The sequence below is a fragment of the Anomaloglossus baeobatrachus genome, chromosome 11, assembly GCF_048569485.1.
Source record: "Anomaloglossus baeobatrachus isolate aAnoBae1 chromosome 11, aAnoBae1.hap1, whole genome shotgun sequence".
Classification (NCBI taxonomy): Eukaryota; Metazoa; Chordata; class Amphibia; order Anura; family Aromobatidae; genus Anomaloglossus; species Anomaloglossus baeobatrachus.
In genome coordinates, this window is record NC_134363.1 from 161981066 (window position 1) to 161993293 (window position 12228).

The 12228-nt window shown below is 42.6% G+C and overlaps 1 protein-coding gene across 4 annotated transcripts in view; it reads left to right on the forward strand.

Annotated features, from left to right (window-relative positions):
* The window catches only part of TTLL10 (tubulin tyrosine ligase like 10), a 176262-nt gene that overhangs the window by 62815 nt on the left and 101219 nt on the right, over nt 1-12228 (forward strand). The gene's annotated exons all lie outside the window — the stretch shown is intronic.

Genomic DNA, 12228 nt, shown 5'->3' on the forward strand with positions numbered 1-12228 from the left:
TTCCCATTGCCCTGGTGCGGTGGCAATCGGGGTAAGGCTGGAGTCACACTAGTGTATGGCATCCGATGCGATATGCTAATGACCCCCGACTCAGGCTCTGCAGCGAGCGTGAGCCGAGTGTCATGCGACTGCGATCCGATCTTGCAATCGGGTCACAGCTGTGAATCTGGGGATGGGCGCTGCGGAGGAGAGGGAGGGGTTAATGCCCCCCATCTCCTCCATTGTCAACCTGTGTGTATATTGCACTGCAATTGGATAACCTCCGAGTGCAGTCCGATGTTTCTCTCGCACCCAAACACTTGAATGGGTGCGAGGGATACGGCTCTTACAGAAAATCGCAGCATGTTGTGACTTTTCTCCCATCCAGAATCTGACCAACTGCTCTCCCTCATTGACTAACATTGGTCAGATTTTCTCGCGTTGCATTAGTCCATTTTTCACACTCGTGTGAGGGTACCCTAATAAGGAGTACAGCTGCTAGTGAGCCATAGATTAGTGATGGCAGGCATGTATGAGACACCCCCATCACTAATCTATAACTGAAGGTAAATAAACACAAACACCCCAAAAATCTTTTATTTGAAATAAAAGACAAAAAAAGCACGCTTTCACCACTTTATTAACCCCAAAAACACGAGAGAGAGAGAGAGTGCCATGCATTTTTCTTAATGAAGTCAATGGGTGGAAGGGTTAAAAAATGCTGGAAAAAAGCACACCAACAATTGACATATTGCAGCTTATTTTCTGCACTAAATCTGCAAGGGGAAAAAAAAGCAACGTGTGCACGGCGCTTTAGAATCCTTATAGACTTTGCTGGCGGAAAGATAGACCTGCAGATTTGGGCCACAAACTGCATAAAAAAAATGCACTGTGTGCACACAGCCCGATAGTCTAATAGTATGTCATAAATATGATCTGCTATAGTTATAAAAGGAATCATGTAAATTATATTCTCACTGACTTTTTAGCAAACTGCTTAAATCATAAGTTATATTCTCCATCATCTTTAAGTTGCCCCTTTTATTTATTGAAATCTATGGAGAGCGGAGTGGGACGCAAGTCTCATCAGGTCTAAGGGTTGTCATGAGATCCAGTATGTCTTCCTGTGACACTTAGCCTGTGTCTGGGCTTCTCAAGTGGATGTCATCTATTATACAGTATAAAGCTGAGTGTATGTATGTGTGTATTTATGACCGCTAAAGGAATCTGCACTGTCACATTTACCATCACAACATTTTGCACAGAAGCCCCATGTGACTATGTTCCCTGAATACAGTTATTTGCCGAAAAACCTGTATACATTAAAGTCACTGGAACTGGGGACCTACAGGTTGTTAATAGCAGCTGTGATAGGTTGCTATAGGCAACGAAGGACATTCTTAACATTCTTAGTATAAGAAGCTTTTGTGTGAGGTAATATGATATAGGTAGAGACAGACACACAGAGTCACACAGAGACAGATACACAGAGACACACAAAGAGACACAGAGACAGACACATACAGAGACAGATACACAGAGACACACAGACACACAAAGAGACACGCAGAGACAAAGACAGACACACACAGAGACACACAGAGACAGATACACAGAGACACACAGACAGACACACAGAGACAGATACACAGAGACGCACAGACACACAGAGACAGAGAGAGACACATACAGAGACACACAGAGACAGATACACAGAGACACACAGACACACAAAGAGACACACAGAGACAGACAGACACACACAAAGACACACAGAGACAGATACACAGAGACACACAGACACACAAAGAGACACGCAGAGACAAAGACAGACACACACAGAGACACACAGAGACAGATACACAGACACAGAGACACACAGACAGACACACAGAGACACACAGACACACAAAGAGACACGCAGAGACAAAGACAGACACACACAGAGACACACAGAGACAGATATACAGAGACGCACAGACACACAGACAGACACACAGAGACACACAGACACACAAAGAGACACGCAGAGACAAAGACAGACACACACAGAGACACACAGAGACAGATATACAGAGATGCACAGACACACAGAGAGAGACACATACAGAGACACACAGAGACATACACAGAGACACACAGACACACAAAGAGACACACAGAGACAGACACACACACACACACACACACACACACACAGAGACAGATACACAGACACAGAGACACACAGACAGACACAGAGAGACAGATACACAAAGAGACACACAGACAGGGACAGACACACAGAGACAGACACACAAGCAGACACACAGAGACAGACACACAAAGAGACACACGGACAGAGACAGACACACAGAGACACACAGAGACAGATACATAGACACAGAAGCACACACACAGAGACACACACACAGAGACACACAGAGACAGACAGATAGAGACACACAGAGACAGATACACAGACACACAGAGACAGACACACAAAGAGACACACAGAGACAGAGACAGACACACACAGAGACAGATACACAGACACACACATACAGAGACAGACACACACAGAGACACACAGAGACTGATACAGAAACAGACATCGACACAGAGACAGCAACATAGAGACACAAACACAGAGGCTGAAACAGAGGCACACACAGAGACACACACGCACACACACACACACACATCTGGACAGAGACAGATACAGAGACACACACAGAAAAACACAGAGAAACAGAGACACACAAAGACACACAGAGAGAGAGGCAGACAGAGAGGGAGGAGACAGACAGAGTTGGAGTGAGAGAGTGGGATAGAGGGAGAGAGGGACAGAGAGAGACACTTAGTTACTATTCCAGGCAATGCTGGGTACTGCAGCCAGTAATGTTTATATAATGCAATACAGTTGTTTTGCAATTTATAGAGCAGCTAAAAAAATGTATTTTTTTTTTAATAGTTAAAAGAGATAAAAAAAAAAATTAAAATGACCTCTTCTTTCCCCCACAAATAAGCATATTTGGTACAACTGTGTTCAAAATATAAAACTAATTAACCTGAATGGTAAATGCCATAAGGAGAGAAAAATTAAAGCGCCAGATTTTTGGTCTGCACAATTCCTTAATAAATGCAAAAAAGAGTGATCAAAGCAGCATATGTAATCCAGAATGCTATCAATAAAATTGCAAAAAAAGTCAGTTGATGGGAAAAATTAAAATGTTGTGTCTCCGAAGTTGATGAAACAAGACACATTTTTTTTTTTAGAGATACCAAATAGTTGTTGAGAAAAATAACGAGAGCTTAAAGGGAACGTGTCGCCGCGTTTTCACATATGGAAGTAGTGGTAGCACTGTACAGGCACTTGTCCTACAATAAAAATGATACTATTTTGGAAGAGACTGGATGTGCCAGTCATGAGAAATCAAGGGTAGAAGCCATATGCAAATCAGGCAGGAAGTGCATTGGGGGCGTTCCAACGCTATTGGAGGAATCAATATTAATACTAATACTTCGGCCTTGATTTGCATCTGGCTTTCACCTTTGTTTCTCCTGATTTGCACATTGGATCACTATAAAATAGGTTTAATATCTATTGTAGAAGAAGCACCAATGCAGCGATACCCCCTACTTCCAAATGTAAACATGTGCGTACAGGTTCCCTTTAAGAGCACATTTATTAGCGAAGTACTTTTACGTTTTGTTATAGAGATTAGTAGAGGATCCAGACCCACCATGGATCACACATTTTTGCTCGTAGCTCACAGCCATCAACATATGACCCCTCAGGCCGCTTTCACACTGCGTTCCTCTCCCCGTTCGGTGGTCCCGTCGGGGATTCTGTCCAAACCCCCTGCAAAGTGGGACTCAAACATATGCTCCAACAGGGCCACTGATTATAATGGTACAGACGGAGTCATCGTGGGCTCTGTTGTGCACCATTTTCGGCCGTATACGCCTATTGCAGGCGGACATCCAGACGTACGTAGTAGACTACAGCATTGTAGCCAATCATTGAGCTCAGTGGCACTGCCCCCAGTCTCTGTTTGTCTGCAGCGCTGACAGAGCTGCAGACAATCAATAAGCTCAGCAGCTCTTAAAGGGAACCTGGCCCCACTTTTTCGGCCTATAAGCTGCAGCCACCACCACCGGGCTCTTATATACAGCATTCTAACATGCTGTATATAAGAGCCCAGGCCGGAGGTATAACATAAAAAAAACACTTTATAATACTTACCTAACGGTCCTGCGGTGGGCCTTATGGGCGTCTCTGTTGTCCGGTCCCGGCGCCGCCTCTTTTGGCCATCTTTGTTCTCCTTCTCTAGCCGCGGTGCATGACACGTCCAACGTCATCCACACTCGCCGACATTCAGGTCCTGAGTAGGGCAGATCAAAGTATTGTAGTGCGCCTGCGCAGGATCGGCGAGTGTGTATGACGTAGACGCGTCATGCACACAGGAGTCAGAGAGAGGACGAAGATGGCTGAAAGAGGAAGCACCGGACAATGGAGACGCCCATATGGCCAACCACGCGACCATTAGGTAAGTATTATAAAGTGTTTTTTATGTTATACCCCCGGCCTGGGCTCTTATATACAACTTGTTAGAATGCTGTATATAAGAGCCCGGTGGTGGTGGCCGCAGCTTATAGACCAAAAAAGTGGTCACAGGTTCCCTTTAATGTCTTGAATCAGTGGGGTTAGTGACAACCCCATTAAGGTTCTTGACTTTTGAGGTCCACCTCTTGAGGATGAGCAGACATCTTCTTTGCTGCCTTTCCTTTGTACTTTCATAATATCTCCTATATAAAGCGATTTCTGGTGAAATAAAAGGTTGACCCCCGGAGCCTGATCCGTTCTTGACTTCAATTAATATTCCCCGAAAAAAGAAATCTGATTTGTGTGAGAAAACAGGCGTGTTGTGTGTCTCAGTCTGAGGAGCCTAGGGTGTGGATGTGATACGAGGAAACGGCTCGGCCTCCTCTTTCCTGTGATCAGATGACACCTTTATTAGGTCCATTGTATTCGGAGCTTCTTAGGTTTTGGAGTTTATTTTGGAGCCAGAGTCTATTCTTACAGACATTACAGACATTAAGCTTCATATAAGGACAATGATGGATTTAATCAGCTCAATTTCAACAGATTTTTTTCAAGAATCAACCAGAAATTTAGCTGGGAAAATTGAGATTCCTTTAAAGCTGACGTGTCCTTCAAAGTGGATCTATCCGGATCATGAACAGTCAGGTTCACTGCAGATGACCGTTTTTTTTCTCATTCGAAAAAAATCGATCCACTAATGCTAACCCCACTCTGATCAGAGTGTGATCCGAGAGTGTGATCCGAGAGTATGATCCGAGAGTGTGATCCGAGAGTGTGATCCGAGAGTGTGATCCGAGAGTGTGATCCGAGAGTGTGATCCGAAAGTATGATCCGAGACTGTGATCCGAGAGTGTGATCCGAGAGTGTGTTATCCGAGAGTGTGATCCGAGAGTGTGATCCAAGAATGTGATCCGAGAGTGTGATCCGAGAGTGTGATCCGAGAGTGTGATCCGAGAGTGTGATCCGAGAGTGTGTTATCCGAGAGTGTGATCCGAGAGTGTGATCCGAGAGTGTGATCCGAGAGTGTGATCCGAGAGTGTGATCCGAGAGTGTGATCCGAGAGTGTGATCCGAGAGTGTGTTATCCGAGAGTGTGATCTGAGAGTGTGATCCGAGAGTGTGATCCGAGAGTGTGTTATCCGAGAGTGTGATCCGAGAGTGTGATCCAAGAATGTGATCCGAGAGTATGATCCAAGAATGTGATCCGAGAGTATGATCCGAGAGCGTGATCCGAGAGTGTGATCCGAAAGTATGATCCGAAAGTATGATCCGAGACTGTGATCCGAGAGTGTGATCCGAGAGTGTGATCCGAGAGTGTGATCCGAGAGTGTGATCCGAGTGTGTGATGGAAAGTCCTATCCCCCTCGTGGCGCTAATGCCCCGATTCTGGAATGGGTGGGAACGGATCATAAAGGCTCCGTTCTCCTCAGGTGAATTGTCGGGTTGCCTGAAGCTATTCCCCGACCTAGGGTCCGTGTACCCCGTCGTTCCTTCGGACCTGGACCGGTGATAGTGCTAGGCCACTGACTAGCCTCCTCAACTGGTCCAGGCACCTTGCCACAATCCCCTGCGACCGTGGGTCCGACTCCTCTAGGCCCAGACCACTGTCGCAACCTAGACAGCTTCTCTAGGAGCCACCGCTCCCAACCTCCTGTCTCTCACTCTCTGACTTTCACTCTCACTCTGAGTGACTACACTCCTCACCTCCCCTCCCTGACCCCCCCCCAGGTGGGCGACTCTATTCCACTCAAGCCGTCCACTGGTGGGTGTGATGCAGGGTGTATCTAGGATTTGATTTGCTGTTGGAAGCAACACCATTTAGATAGGGACCCAGAACCATAAGGGACTTGGAATACTGCACGAAAGGACAGTTTGCGCAGTACCCTGTGACAACCTGATAGTCCTGGGGCGTCACACAAGCATAGAACATGGATGTGAAAACGGAAGTCTGAATGAGGTCTTAGTGATTGATCACTGGGGATTTCAGCAGTCTGATGTTAATTGATCATCTGATCGCAAGAAGACGATGACTGGTGGCCATCCCTATGAAGCGCCTCATTATGAGAAGTGAATTGGCCGCGGCTCGTCGTCCTTTATGTAGAGCGTAATAATCAGTAGTGACAGAATAGTAATTAGCAAACACGGTCCTGGCCAAAAGTCATTTTTCACATCCCGTCACTGCAGTAAGACGCATGAGGTCATTTCAGAACCCGATCGCTATATGAAATTTCATCCAAGAAAGTAACACAAATCCTTCTCGCTGCTCAGTTTATGGCAGGAGACCGGCTTTTGGCAAGTGCAAAATGTTCCTTCAGATTAGAAAGTTATGAGCCATCCTCTGTTTTTTCATTTTCATTCATGCCAACAGCTTTTTTTTTATTTTTTTTTATTCTTTTTTCTTTTTTTTTAATAAGTAACTTGGCATGTCGGGTCTCTAGTTTCCAGTATACAGTAGGTAGATTGGATTTCATCCAGGCCATTGTCTTTTCTGTTGTATTCACACTTGCCCTTTTCTGGGTATACAATGACCTGCAAAGGAGCAAGAACAAGAAAGCAACTAAATCTGAGATCATTGCACCAGGCGGAACAACAACGCTCCTGGCGGAACAACAACGCTCCTGGCAGAACCAGAGTGTGAAAAACCACCTGTAGCCACAGTTGGAGTAGTCTTTGGTGACTTGTGCTTCACCATCTGTTGTATAGCCAATATCATTGGGTTGCTTAGTGTAGAAGAGGAGTTGTTCCCAAATTTTTTTTATTATGGCTGTTAATATTTTTTTTTAAGAATGAGGAAACTAAGAAACCATCAGTGAGCTCAATATGACTGTCTGGATTACAGTTTGTAACTCTTTTAACTTTTTTTTTTTCCCTATTTATGACTAGGGCTATTAATATTTTTTTTTCAACAATGAATCAACTGAGAAACCAACAGTGAGCTCAATATGACTGTCTGGAGGATAGTTTGTAATTCTTTTGACTATTTTTTTAATCAGCCCCTTCTCTGTTTATTTATGACTAGCGCTAATAATTTTTTTTAAGAAAGAATCAACCGAGAAACCATCAGTGAGCTCAATATGACTGTCTGGAGGATAGTTTGTAACTCTTTTAACTGTTAGGGCTAGTAATATTTTTTTTTTAAGAATGAGGAAACTGAGAAACCATCAGTGAGCTCAATATGACTGTCTGGAGGATAGTTTGTAACTCTTTTAACAATTTTTTTTCTGAGCCGCTTCTCAGGTTATTTATGACTAGGGCTATTATTATTATTATTATTATTATTATTATTATTATTATTATTAATAATAATAATAATAATAATAATAATAATAATAATCTTTATTTCTATATTTTTTTTTAAGAATGAATCAACTGAGAAACCATCAGTGAGCTCAATATGACTGTCTGGAGGATAGTTTGTAACTGTTTTAACTATTTTTTTTTCTGAGCCCCTTCTCAGATTATTTATGACTAGGGCTATTATTATTATTATTATTATTATTATTATTAATAATAATCTTTATTTCTATATTTTTTTTAAGAATGAATCAACTGAGAAACCATCAGTGAGCTCAATATGACTGTCTGGAGGATAGTTTGTAACTCTTTTAACTATTTTTTTTTTCTGAGCCCCTTCTCAGTTTATTTATGACTAGGGCTTTTAATATATATATATATTTTTTTTAAGAATGAATCAACTGAGAAACCATCAGTGAGCTCAATATGACTGTCTGGAGGATACATTTTAACTCTTAAAAAAATGAGAAGGGTCTCAAAAAAAAAAATTCAGTTACAATCTATTCTCCACAGTCATATTGAGCTCACTGATGGTTTCTCAGTTGATTCATTCTTAAAAAAAAAAAATAAATAAAAATATATTAATATCCCTAGTCATAAATAAACTGTGAAGGAGCTCCGAAAAAAATTGTTATGACTAGGGTTATTAATATTTTTTTTTAAGAATGAATCAACTGAGAAACCATCAGTGAGCTCAATATGTCTGTCTGGAGGATAGTTTGTAATTCTTTTAACTATTTTTTTCTTTTTTATTTTTTTTCTGAGCACCTTCTCAATTAACCACAAGCAAAGATGAATGTGCAGGAAAACAAAGAGTCTTTTAAAAGGCAAAAAAAAAATGCAAAATTTTGAATGAAACCCCCAAGTTTAATTTTTTTTCTGGATGATTTATAGCTTTAAATAATCAATCAATCATTTTACTATATAATGTACTGAAAAGAAAAATAAAATAAAAAAACAAACAATTTTTTTGGGGGGAGGTTTAATTTTATGGCTTACATTGTGCAATAAGAACGACTGACAATACGAAATGTTGTATTTTTTAAAATATTTTAGTTAAAAAATTCTGAACTTTGTAAAAAAAATTTGGATTTATGTCGCCATTTTCTGAGACCTGTAACTTTTTTTATTCTCCCTCGGTGGAGCCGTACTTTGTGCATGGAGTTGTAATTTTCTTTTGTATCATTTTGGAGCACATAGAACATTTTAATTGCTTTTTATTGTATTTTTTGGATAAAGTGTGGGACTAAAACCACCAATCATGATCTTTAGAATTTTTGTAATTTTTAACTATGGGTTAAATATTTTTTTATTTCGATAGACTGGACTTGTACGGACACTGTGGATGATTTTTTTTTTTTTATTTATTTATTTTTGTTATTAAATTATTATTTGTTTTTAGATGTTTAACTTTTCTTTAAATTTTTCTATTTATAACTTAGGCCCCCTAAGGGACCCGAACCTTCAGTTATTTTATAGCTTATACTATATGTTGCAATTTGACACTATATAGTGAATTTTACAAACTCCTATAAAGATGGCATACACTGGATGCCATTGCAACCCTTTACGGCGCAAAGGTAGGGGCTATGGTGGCCCAAATGGATGACCCAACAAGTTTGGACTACTAAATGTCACTGTTAGAAAAGTATAAGTAGTTACACTGCAGCAACAGGGGCTAGCTCTGATCGCTTGTGCCTGTTGTGTGAGGAGAGGGCTAAGGACTCTCCTGCGTAGCACCCAACCATCCTGGATTCAGCAGGACTGTCCCGATTTGAGGGCTCAGTCCTGCTGTCCTTGCAGGTCAGAGCTTTGTCCCGACTTTGTCTCACTCTCTTTAGCTGGTTCCATGGTGCAACTTCCTTGGGTGGATGGACCACATCTCTCTGCAAATATACAATACATAATTTTAATAAGGAATTTTTTCTTTTCGCCTCTCCAAGACTCGAACTTTCAATTTTTCCAAGTAGGAGAATTGGTGATCTTGAGCTGCATTGCAGGCAGTGAACTCAGAAGCAGAGGTACATAGAGATAGATGTGTACATAGCAGTGTATATCTATGTTCCTGTAGAGATGAAGAATATCCAAATGTTTTTTTCCTATAAAATCACTGAAAAACAAACAAAGTGAAAAATGTTAATTTTTTTCTAATTGCAAAAATATAATTTTCTGTGAGCATCCCTGGGACTCGAAGCCACAACCTCTACAGCATGTTACAGGTCTAGAAGGCATATTGAGACACAGTCCTAGTTCCCGCTGGGTTGCTTCAGATCTTACTGGTCCTGGGAGTTCCAGCACAATCCAGCTCAGCTCGGTTTCACGGGTGAGGATTGAGGGTCCTAGTTCCGTGGTCAGAGTAGAGTCTTGCGCTCTCAGACATTCGGGAGAATCCATTTGGATAAGCCAACTTCAGTCACACACCAGGTAGGACAAACCTACCAAACTTACCTTGTCGGCTAATGGACCTGGCAACTACCTGTCCTCTGGCTCCTATTGTCTTAGGCCATTCTGTTCGAGGATCAGTCTCTCATTACACTCCGTGTCTTAAGGCCCTGTCACACACACAGGTAAATCTGCGGCAGATCTGTGGTTGCAGTGAAATTGTGGACAATCAGTGCTAGGTTTGTGGCTGTGTACAAATGGAACAATATGTCCATGATTTCACTGCAACCACAGATCTGCCAAAGATTTATCTCTGTGTGTGACGGGGCCTTAAGTCAATTCTCGAGGCTTTCACTTCTAGTCTCCTTCCAGGGGTGAGGATTGAGGGTCCCAGTTCCGTGGTCAGAGGAGAGTCTTGCGCTCTCAGACATTCGGGGAGAATCCGCTCGGATAAGCCAACTTCGGTCACACACCAGGTAGGACAAACCCGTTACCTTGCCGGCTAATGGGCCTGGCCACTAGAATCCTGTCCTCTGGCTCCTATTGTCTTAGGCCATTCTGTTCGAGGATCATTCTCTCATTACACTCTATGTCTTAGTCAATTCTCGAGGCTTTCATGTCTAGTCTCCTTCCAGGGGTGAGGATTGAGGGTCCCAGTTCCATGGTCAGAGTAGAGTCTTGCGCTCTCAGACATTTGGGGAGAATCTGCCCGGATAAGCCCACTTCGGTCACACACCAGGTAGGACAAACCCGTTACCTTGTCGGCTAATGGACCTGGCAATTACCTGTCCTCTGGCTCCTATTGTCTTAGGCCATTCTGTTCGAGGATCATTCTCTCATTACACTCCGTGTCTTAGTCAATTCTCGAGGCTTTCACGTCTAGTCTCCTTCCAGGGGTGAGGATTGAGGGTCCCAGTTCCATGGTCAGAGGAGAGTCTTGCGCTCTCAGACATTCGGGGAGAATCCGCTCGGATAAGCCCACTTTGGTCACACACCAGGTAGGACAAACCCGTTACCTTACCGGCTAATGGGCCTGGCCACTAGAGTCCTTTCCCTGGCTCCTATTGTCTTAGGCCATTCTGTTCGAGGATCGTTCTCTCATTACACTCCGTGTCTTAGTCAATTCTCGAGGTTCGCGCTTTCTCATATCCAGTCTCCTTTCTTCTCATTGCAGCAACAATCCACCCACTGTATGCAATCTTCACAACCTACAGACTCTCCGTCCGTAACGATGGCTCAGTAGACCTTCACTGCTGCGACTCTTGCAGAATGAACGTCTCTTACCCTATCAACTAACCCCTCCCATTGTGGGCTGGTCCCAACACAAAGGTTTATTCCAATTTCCAAGATCCTATCCCAATCTGTAGTAGGCGCAATAATAATAAACATTTACAAATGCCTCCAATTAGAAATGTAGTATAGTTCTCCTGATATAGGCATGTCTCTTACCTCATGTGCAGGGCATTGCAGCTTAGGTATCCACAGTTATGACCATGGTAACTATCTGTTGCTATATGAGTGGTCACAACCATGGATACCTAAGCTGTAATGCCCTGCACATGAGGTAAGAGACATGGCTATATCAGGATTAAGATTCTTTATTGTGATTGTCCTGAAGAAGAAGTTTTCACTCCCAAACGCGTCAATTAATAAATCATATCCAGGAATTTTCTCTTATGGTCTCCTTAACTACGACAGCATGGATTAACCCCTTTCTTCCAGTATTCATTCATCGTGAGGGCTGCTATAGCCATGTCATGTGTTATTTCAGTGGTTGTGACTTTCATCCTTTCCAGGTGAACACATTTCCTACACTTCCAGTTATCTACCATTGTTAAACACTGGCATGACAGACTGTGTGCCAAAATACATTGTTGACAACGGGAGTGGAAAGGCTCAGGGTTCAATGGATCTGCTGCCCATAGCAACCAATCAGAGATCAGCTTTCATTTTTTAAACTGCTCTGGTAAAATGAAGCTGTGCTGT